Source organism: Limulus polyphemus, unplaced genomic scaffold, assembly GCF_000517525.1.
Source record: "Limulus polyphemus unplaced genomic scaffold, Limulus_polyphemus-2.1.2 Scaffold2305, whole genome shotgun sequence".
Classification (NCBI taxonomy): Eukaryota; Metazoa; Arthropoda; class Merostomata; order Xiphosura; family Limulidae; genus Limulus; species Limulus polyphemus.
The window spans coordinates 40,174-50,998 of record NW_013667915.1 but is presented as its reverse complement, the minus strand read 5'-3'; positions in this window follow the sequence as shown (position 1 = coordinate 50,998).

Genomic DNA, 10,825 nt, shown 5'->3' with positions numbered 1-10,825 from the left:
TGAACTCTTTTAGATGCATCTCACCATATTGTCAATTATCTGTTTTTAAAAATAGACTCCTAATTATCGCTCTCAGATTGAGCTTTGTAACTCATCAGTCATTTAAACCTACAATTACCACCACTCACACCAATTGAATGTTAGTTATACAGCTAAAGTGATACACACCTGTTATGTAATCGCACTGCCAAGGACTTTTCTTGCAAGAAAATGAGTTGATTTGTGACTAATACATCTCAAATCCACCCTACTCTAATCATTTATATATATTACCATCTTAAGTAAAGGAGGACACGTAAAGGAGTTCACGCAATTTCATGTTCAGTGATTTTTATTGAAGAATGCAATTTACTCGTACCCTTTTAGTTATTGACAACAACAAATGTCTTGGCTGTATATTTATCTCGTGTAAACGTTTTACTAATAATTAGTTAACACATTATAAGTCTTTCTTAAATCTTTCTTATTATAACTACATTGATTGAAGCTTGAGAGTAAGAAAAATTTTACTTACAACATAATTGGCGAGGTGTACCTTTGCAGACTGGAATGTTTCAGCATATAACAAAATAACATAATTTGAGTAACGAGGTAACACTAGATATATGCGTAAAGGAGATCAAGTGCTTGAAAAACTAATTATGTAACAAGCTCCAAACGGACATACCCAAAATATCTCTTTATACCCTGTGTTTGGGGTATGATCAAATCAAATTATATACCTTCCGGATTGATTTTAGACTCTAGTCGTTTTATTTACTAAAAAAAATGTAATTATTGTCTTGGAAATAAACAATCGTAAAGGAGAACACATGATTACCGCCACATGTTATTTTGGATATTTTTATATGTGAAAAAGTAATGAGACAATCAGCTAATGACAAATTCTCAAAACATAAATGTTTACTAATTAATCCTAATAAAGTCTTGAGTCATACTTAAAATTTTTATGTTTGTGTTATTACTTTGAAATTAAATTTTTCTGCTGGCGACATGTTACTTTTAACTCCCCACCATTGTTTATTTCCTTGGTTTGCTGGAAACACTTAAAACAAACTCACCGTGTTATATATGTTTAGAAAGCTCTGTCCGTCGTCTACCATTTAGAAATTATTATGTGTTTATGTAAGATACGCACTTCCTCCGAGACATTTTTCCAGAAACACTGGCGACATCAAATTGGACTCTTAAGAAAGCCTTGCCCAGATAAGTACAACATTCCAGGGTAGTTCAGATGGCACACACTCCATTTAATCATTGTAATGTAATAGGAAAATTACATAATCTCAATGGTAACACAACAAAGTGCCACAATCTACTTCCTACAGTAAAATCTATTTTCTCTCTACTTTTCAATATCACTGCTTCAGATCCAATATTAAAAACACTTTGATTCAAATAGTGCATCCAAAGTAGAGTCAATCCTTGGCAGTTGGTAGGTATCCTTCTTTCTAACTTCATTCATTTCTCAGTAGTCCACACAGAACTTTGTGGATTAATCCTTTTTCTTAACAAGTATACTCAATCATGCTCAAGGACTAACTTTTGGTTCTATCACTTCTTATACCTTTATGGCTTCTATGTCCTTTAAAACCTCAGCCAACTTTGCAAAGGAAGTCATCAGATTAATTGATCTATAGGGGCTGCATCTCTAATATCAGTCTTGTAATATATTTTACTGGTTAGGCTTAAGTTATGAGGTCCACTTAAGCAGATGCCATGATATTCTGTGAGAAAGTTATGTAACTGTCGTCATTGTAAAGTTGTAAGACCTCCATATTTCATATCATATAAATCTTATACATTAGGTGGTAAGCTATCTTTATGTAATGGTTGACATCAAACTTTCTACTCATCCCTCAAAGGTGACTACTTATGAAATATTTTTATATAGAAGTATTGCCTATAAAGCCTCATATCTTGTAATTTCTCTGTAACAGGAAGCATTTTCAGGGGTAATTGTTGGATTTTCAATTATACTGCCGATTACACCAAATGTATAAAGTTGAGGATTGCAGTGGTACTCACCACTCACAAGCCACTAACTCAAGGCAATTTACAGTTAGAATAAAAACTGAGTCTGAGTTCTTCAATTATTAATATAATAGTCTTTAATTATCTTCATTTCACAATGCTAAACGTAAGCATATAGATAACTTCTCTAGTTCACCAAGTCACTTATTAGCAAAAAATCTTCAATTTATCTCGTGTAAACTTTCTACTAATAATCAGTTAACACATTATAATTATTTCTTAAATCTTTCCTACTATAACTACATTGATTGAAGCTTGAGAGTAAGAAAACTTTTACTTACAACATAATTGGCGAGGTGTACCTTTGCAGACTGGAATGTTTCAGCATAATCTTGGAGCAACTGCTGGTGTTCATGAGCACTTAGCAATAACTTATGAGGAGACTGATTTTCTGCCTCTAAAATAAGTTTTGACCAATTTTTCCTTTGTGTTATGAATTCCCAAATAGTATGCAGCCACCCCCCCCCCCCCAGCAAGTAGTTCTCACACCTTATTGGTCGATCTGTGCAACTTCCCGAGCTAGTTCAAAACCATAAAGAAAACTCTCAAGTGATTGGTTACTGTTATGGTGAGTTAGCCGGTTGCTTTCTTACTTGCGCTAGTATACTAGCATTGTGCAAGGAATATAACATCAAAGTACTGCTTTTGCATGTTAACATAAAGTTTTTCGTAGCTTCCACAGTACTAACGAGTTGGAGTCAGTAATTAATCACCATCAGTCACTGGTGCTGGTGCATCTACTTCGTTGCTAGGCAATAGCTTAATTTTTTTATAACTCTTTTGTAACTCATGATTCTCAATACCACTACTCTCTGGCTTTCTTGACCTAGCATATTTTTAACTCGAACTCTTAAAAACCTCTAGCTGGCAATCTAGGCTACTTATACTTCATTTCTTTATCAACCTAGTTTTTCAACAACAGCGTTACTTTTAACACTATTTTTTCTATACACATGTATTACATTTTACTTTCTTACATTTTGTTTTTGCTCTCTCAAGAAAAATGTCTTAAATTTTGAAATTACCATGAAGAAATTGCACAAATTCCTCAAAATCCTCAATGGCTTCATCTCATCCAGATGAAACTCGAATTTTACGTATATGGCCTTAATGATGGTGTCTTTGTTCTTCAAGTCCATGAGAGTTTTACCAACCATTAATCCATCAGAATACACTGAAGTGTTTGTTTCTATTACAGCCTAATCAGTAGATGAGAATTTATCTTTAATAAATCTTAGTATGAATACTTCATTTCTTTGTAGTGCAATAACTGCTCTTCTTGTTGTTATGGGAAGTTCAACCTCTGGTGTAGTAACTGTCATGAAGTTCACAGGAATTTCCTGATAATAAACAGAAAACTATTTGAAGTTATTCTACCCTCACATCCATGTCTCCACATGGAATCACTTCCCAATATGCACTTTTCCCTTGATGTCAATTACACACATCATGAGGTGTAGAGGAATTTCCTACACTAAGGGTACTTCTAATTTTCTTCTTGTTGGAACTTTATATCCACTCGTTCTTTTGTCTTCATCTCTGAAATAAATTTCCCATCTTTCATTATCAAATTGAAAGAAACTATTGTAGCTACAGAATCAGTGTCAATCAATATTAACATACTACAAGATTTCCCATTCATATGCTCGTGGATTCGTGGAGTGGCTTCTTTTAAAAACGAACTTCTTATTTCATTTGAAAAAAATTTGTTATTCTAAGCTGAACTTGGACCATAAGTACAGTTACTTCCTGTTTCCCACTGGTTAGTGCTTTGTGTTTATTTTGTCTGGTTGAGCTCAAAGACTTATCTTTAGGGTATTATTTCTTTGATGTCTTATTGGCTATTCATTCCTCAGAGTCTCATGTGTAATAGCCAGGTTTTCCACATACATAATAATTCCCTCTTTCTTGTATTTTTTGGGAGGAGTTCTTATTCCCTTCAAACTTTTCTTTCAGTTCTTGGATGTATGTCCGTCTTTTCAGATTAAACTTCAAGCATCTATTTCTTTTTTGTTTCTTTCTTTTGTTCTTAACAACTACTTGTCTAACCAATCATTTTAGTTCTTCTAGTCTTTTGTCAGGGTGAGTCAATGTTTTAATATTACAAGATCTGATTATCTTGTAAGTTTGAGAAGATGTAATTGCTTATCTGCAACCTTAATGAGTTTTTATTCAATCATTAACTGTAGAGCTTCCTTTGAAGATTTACATTTATGCTGCTTCAGCTTATCGTCACATCTTCGTCTGTTATGGCATCTATAAGTTTATCACGTGTCAACAAACTCATTATTTCACGAGGATTGGTAGGGTGTGATATTTGGTCAAGCCTTTCAAATTTTCTATAAGTTTGGCTAAGGTTTCTTCTTTTCCCTATACTCTGTTCTGGGAGTTTGCTGAGAATATTTCTGGAGTGACACATCAAACTTGTTGGATAATGTGCTTACCAATACTTAATAGTTGTTACAGCTCAGCTGAAATGCTACTTAATGTTGCCAAAGCTATTCCTCTTAAATTGGCAGCAGTCTGGGTGGCTTGTTTTTCACTATTCTAACTGTTCACCTTTAAATGGTTTCAAACTGGTGCCTGGCATGACTTATGTGGTACCTTGCCACCATAGTCTGTTGGCTTCTCGATTGACCGACGTCGAAATGGCCAGATAAATTCTGGAACTGTATTTTATAATGTCATTGTTGAAGTATTCAAAGAATGTGCTTTAGTAAGATGTGGTAGAGATGTAGTGATAATAGATGTAGACCAAATAAGTTCCCCTATTCCATACTTAGTGCTAGATTATGTTTTTGGTTGGAACTCTTGAGCTGATGCAGAAAGAAGTGTGGCTAGTTTAATATTTGCATTTAATAATTCGTTTTCCAGATGTTTTATTCTGTCATTGATATTATTTTATAATTCAGTAAAACTTTTTTCCCTTGTTGATGTCTTTCTTTATTTCGCTTTTGAATTTGTTGATGTTCTTTTGTACTTCACATTTGACTTTGTTGATGTTCTTCAATATTGTCATTACAACTTTTCTATAATTATACAATATTATTCTTATAGCCTATTTCTATGTTACCGATCTTGTTTTCAATCAGATTTAGTTTTGGTTTTAATTCTTCTTTAAATATTACATCTCCTTCTTTTAAATCCTCTCTTAAATTCTTGGTCACCTTTCAATGTTCTATAAATCCCCTCTTGATTGTTTTTTCAGTTTTCTATTTCTTTCTTCAAATTTTCTGTCTCTTTCGTCCTAGCTTTCTGTTATTTTTCTACACATTTCTTCCTGATCTTGTTTTAATAATTTCATCATCTCAAGTAATGATTCACTTTCACACTTTGATCTCGTAGTCACCATTTTAACAGTTGAAGTTCAACTGAAGTGTATTTAAAGATTTTATCTTCTTTTCACCCAATGATCTCCTCTCCTGACACCAGTATTGCAATATAGGTTTCTTTGTGAGTTCTTACAAATTAGCAGTGAAAATAATTCAACAGCCAATCCACAGATAAAATGGCATTATATATCTCAAAAAACAGTAGGCTTAACGTACAATCAATCCATTTACTTGTACAAAGTAGTGCAATAACTCTCTTTTCTCTCAACCTTTCTTTGTATCTCGAATAACTTTCAACTCAACTAACTTGATCCTCAATGCCGTTTTTATAATCTACCCGTGCTCTAGATATTTCAAGGGGTACCACGAACTTAATATCACACTGCATCATCAAAAATCCGCATTTTCCTCTATCTAACAAATGAATTACAACATTAAAAATATTCAGTTTGGACAGAATAATAACTATATATTCGACAAAATTTTTATGCAGACTTAAACTATGTTCTTCAAGTTTGCCTGAATTGCAAAAAGTGAGTCAGACTGGACAGGGTGAAAACATTCTTTATTTATTTCACAAAAAATCAAATTTGGTGTATTCACTGATGATGGTGTCTTTATCGGAGGGTCCAAAGATCTCTATGAGGAAGAAGAAGCTGCTTCAAACTGAGAAAACATGGCATTATATATACAAATAACAATAACTTTATTCTCTCTTACGATAGTGATGTGGGTAATTCTTTTAGATGGTCAAGGTATTACCTGACCTGTCAGTGGAAAATGTCGCTGCCTACTTTCACATAATACATTTTACTTTACAGAAATCATTCCTCCGAGAATGCGCGCGAGATATCCTTGGTCAGTTGTTCCAACCTGTTGTATACGTACCTCTGGAGGTACTCGGAGACCTATTATTCGCATGAGGGCGAAAATTTAGCGTTGCATAACAAATATGAAAATATAATCAGATCTGATCATTTATGTTAGAGTATAAGCTTGTGTCAGTAGAAACAAAGTCGCACATATGAAAAATAATGATACAGTTATACCAATTGAAAAAAATGGAGAGATGTAACTTCAGAGGAAAAAAGTTACGTAAATAGCACCAAAGAACTTTAAGAGCATCTACCTTGCTCACGACTGGTCTTGGATAGGGACTGGTAGCACAGCCCACAGCATTCTTGGTTAAAACGCTTGGACTCATACCCCTTTATACATTTTAATCTTTTGCAGCTACCTGCCTTTTTCATTTTCCCATTTGCAGGATAATCCTAATGTCTTTGGATGCTATTTTTACAGTTATCTTTCTATATAGGTATATCTGTTGCATTTTATTTTAATATTTTTTTTTCAATTGTTATAACATTACTATTATTATTATTATATGCGTGATTTTTTATCTAGTGATTTTAATTTGTGCAATTTCTGAGGGGGTCTAATACTTATAATAAAAATCATGCTAGTGTGCAAATTTTTAAAGCATTTCTCTTTGTCAACTACAGATTGCATAATCAAAGGTATGTAAAAACTGCATTTTGGGTTTTAGATCTCTCTTTCGTATACCACTTCTCACTAGCTAGGCTTTTTGTTCGATAGGAGAACTCTTCACTGAACTAAGCCAAATGACTATTGGTTTTGTTTGTTTGTTTGAAGTTAAGCACAAAGCTACACAATGGGCTGTCTGTGCTCTGACCACCACGGGTATCGAAACCCGGTTTCTAGCGTTGTAAGTCCGCAGACATACCGCTGTGCCACTGGGGGGTGGGGGCAATGACTATCTAAATACCATTCTAAGAAAAGTAGAAATATTTTATGTTATTAAGGTTTTAAGTTCCGAAATTTGGTGAAGCAATTGTACGAATAGGACAATGAACTCTAAAAAAAGAACATTTATATCTACATTGCTAATTTACTGAATTTACTTCTGATCTGAAATCCATGATTGGTTAATTTAAAGGAATGTGAGAAAAATCTGTATTGTAAAGTAATTGTTATTATAGATATTAGACTTATTCGCTAGCTTTCGGCGTTGACACCATAACATCATACAGTTTTTAGTTTAGTTTTAGTGCAAAATCAGAGGACTAAGTCTCACTCAACTTGTTTTTTTTTCACCTGTAATAAAAAGCGGTTTGTATCTATATCTTTGTTTGTTTGTTCATTAACTATTTTCCCTTCTTGATGGTGAATGACGCACACGCACGTCTTCAATTAAATAACGGTTTCTATCCTTCAATCAGCACTGGAAATTTTAAAAAATAGTGAAATGAATTTGAAGCTATTAACAAAATTAATATTATTTTGTATCAATCATGATGGCAATGGTTTTATCCAGTTCTAAGTGAATCTGAGACTTAGACTAAAAAATATTTTCTTAGTTTTGAAAATTATAATGTAATTTACAACATGTTTTGCTTTAATTTTTCACCGCTTCATAGTTTTGTTTTTCATGGAGATATTCTGGTATAGTTGTTGGCATGGCAACATAAACAGAAGAAAAAACTTGGCAAGAGACCGGAATGTTAACTGCGGCAATAAACAGGCAAGAAAGATTTTTTAGCTTTGTTTATGTTCAGACTAGCCTATATACAGAGCTTATATAAACGTTTTTTAAGTCAAACTTAAACTGTACTTTATACATTTGAAAGGAATGATTCAAGATAACAGTTATCTTATTTCTATGTTTGTTTGTAATTAAGCACAAAGCTACACAAAGGGCTATCTGTGCTCTACCCACCACGGGTATCGAAACCCGGATTCTAGCGTTGTAAGTCCGCAGACATACCGCTGTGCCACTGGGGGGCAATATTTCTATCTACTTTTAAAGAACTTTTCATTAAAATACGTTAGTGTTGCACAAAAATTTCGGTTATTTTATGCAAAAAATATTCGTTAAAACATGTAAGATCACCACAATTTACGAGATCCTTTTAATTCAAAACACAGCATTAATCAAATTACTGAGGGCAAAATATTTACAATATAATGTGTTAAGTACAAAATATTATGTTTGTTTGAATTTCGCTCAAAGCTACACGAGAGCTATGCTGCGTTACCCGTTCCTAATTTAGCAGTGTAAGACTAGAGGGTAGGCACCTAGTCATCACCACCCACCAACGCTTGGGTTACTCTTTTACCAACGAAGAGTGGGATTGACCGTCACATTATAACGTCCACACGGCTGAAAAGGCGAGCATTTTTGGTGGGACGGGGATTCGAACCCGCGACCCTCAGATTGCGAGTCGAGCTCCCTAACCACTTGGCCATATTGGGCCTACAAAAAGTCAATGTTTAATGCTGAAAGTTATATTTTTATAATTTGAATGTTTCATGATTTATTTTCGTGATAAACGGAAGCTTTTCTGTACTTCCATGCCCCCCCAGTGACACAACGGTATATCTGGGACTTACAACGCTAGAAACTGGATTTCGTGATGGGCAGAGCACAGATAGCGTATTGTGCTTAACTACAAGCAATCAATCTGTACTTTCATCTCTGTAAAATTATTTGATTTTAATCAAAAACCAGTGTAATTCCTTAAATTTTACATATATTTTAATTAGGGATGCACGGGTAGTAACATTTGGCCAAATACAGGATTCAGGTGCCCGGTCACTAAGCTTCGGCCGAGGCCAGGCGTCAACCGGGACCGGGTTCTCCTATTGCCCCCCCCAAAAAAAACACACAAAGATTAGTCTTATATGCCTAACTTCGACACTCGATCAGAGCTGAGTATTACCGGGTACCTGGCCGACCAGATATTCGGCCCCGGCCGGGTATTGGGCTATTCGATAATACTCGGCTCCGGTCGAGTGTCGGAGTTAGGCATCTAAGCCCTAATCTTTGAGGCAACTAACGCGGTAACCAAAGTTAGAGTCAATAATGTTGATAAATACCTTGATCCGGCATGTTGTACTTAACATTTATCATTATATAGTATGTCTGGAAATGGTCACGTTTTATAAAACAATTATCAGTATTTCGTATGTCTGGGAACCATCATGTTTTATTAAAAATATATCAATTTACATAGGTTTCACATACTGATTTCTATCTCACTTTATAAGAACAACATCCTAGGTCCTGTGCTGCCTTTGGAACTACTTCCTCTATTGTTTGTTTGTTCTCTTAGACTTCATGTAAAACTACTACCTATGCTAGCCGTCTCTGGTTTTGAAGTAAAAACCAGGAAGAGAGGTGAAGTTTGTACAGTGGATAATACTGTTACGTCTCTGGTCGTTGGTTAATTTTCCGTAGAAATTCTTTCCGAAAAACTTCAGCGGAACAAAGTCCTTTCTTAAATAAAAATTATTTCTCAATACAACCTTGTAATGCACTTAATTTCCACAGTCACTTTAACTTAAACACACGGTATAATTCACAACGATTCACGCAGTTTACTTACGGTCACTACCGCGCTTGACTAAATTGTAGGTCTCTATCTCTGCCTGTCTGCAATTATCTATCTCGTCACTTCTTGCCGGTCTTATATATACAAAAATAGAGGGCGTCTGGCAAACACTAGAGTTGCCAAGAACAGTCATGATCCTCCTAGAAACTCATGACGTGTTACCAGAGCCACGTGACTTCCGCTTTCGTAACAACACTCATCAGGATGAGGTGTGACACGCTCAGTCGGAGTAGTAAACATTTTATTATGTTAATACAGACTATGGGTCAGCCAGAAGTCTTCTTATCTGGTAAACATGTAGATAATTAACTGAGGTTGCTTCTGGTAGTTATGATTGATGCAAAACACAACAATGACACGTATCTCTGTGCATCATGGTAGTATGCTACTGACTTTACATGAGAGTGCCACATACACCAGGTTATGCATATCTACGAACTTGAAAAAGGCCTCCCTCGATCAATGATGGTGTCTCATCTGCACAACAGCAGAGATACTGATTCTAGGTTTTTGTTTACTACCATTTCACATTGATAATGGTGTGGATGAAGATAACTTACCAGTATTTAAAGGGATGACGAAGGAAAACCTGGACCATTTCCTCAAACATTTCAGACAGGATGCTTCCAATGGTTAGACTCAAGGATAGGTGTTTCAACATCTGATACTAAGATTAAGCAGTTCAGCACTTGATGTTCCAGAGCACTTGGATGAGGATCATTTTGATAATTGTGACACAGCTGAGCACTACGTTGAGCTTCAGCTTTGACTCGCTATAGAACTGAATAATCTATAGTCAAGTCCAAGTTGTGCTTCAGCTTTGATTCATTGTAGAACTGAATAATCCATAGGGCCAAATCCAAAACTCAAAAGTGTAATCCATGAGAGCTTGGCCGTTTATTGAACATCCTAAGGATATAACATAAGAAGACACCTCCAAAACATGTCACATTTTGATTGTGATGATATTTTTATCAACACGTCCAGAGAAAAGTTGTCATACAAACACCTGTATTATCATATGTCTATTTCTGTGGAAACACATTT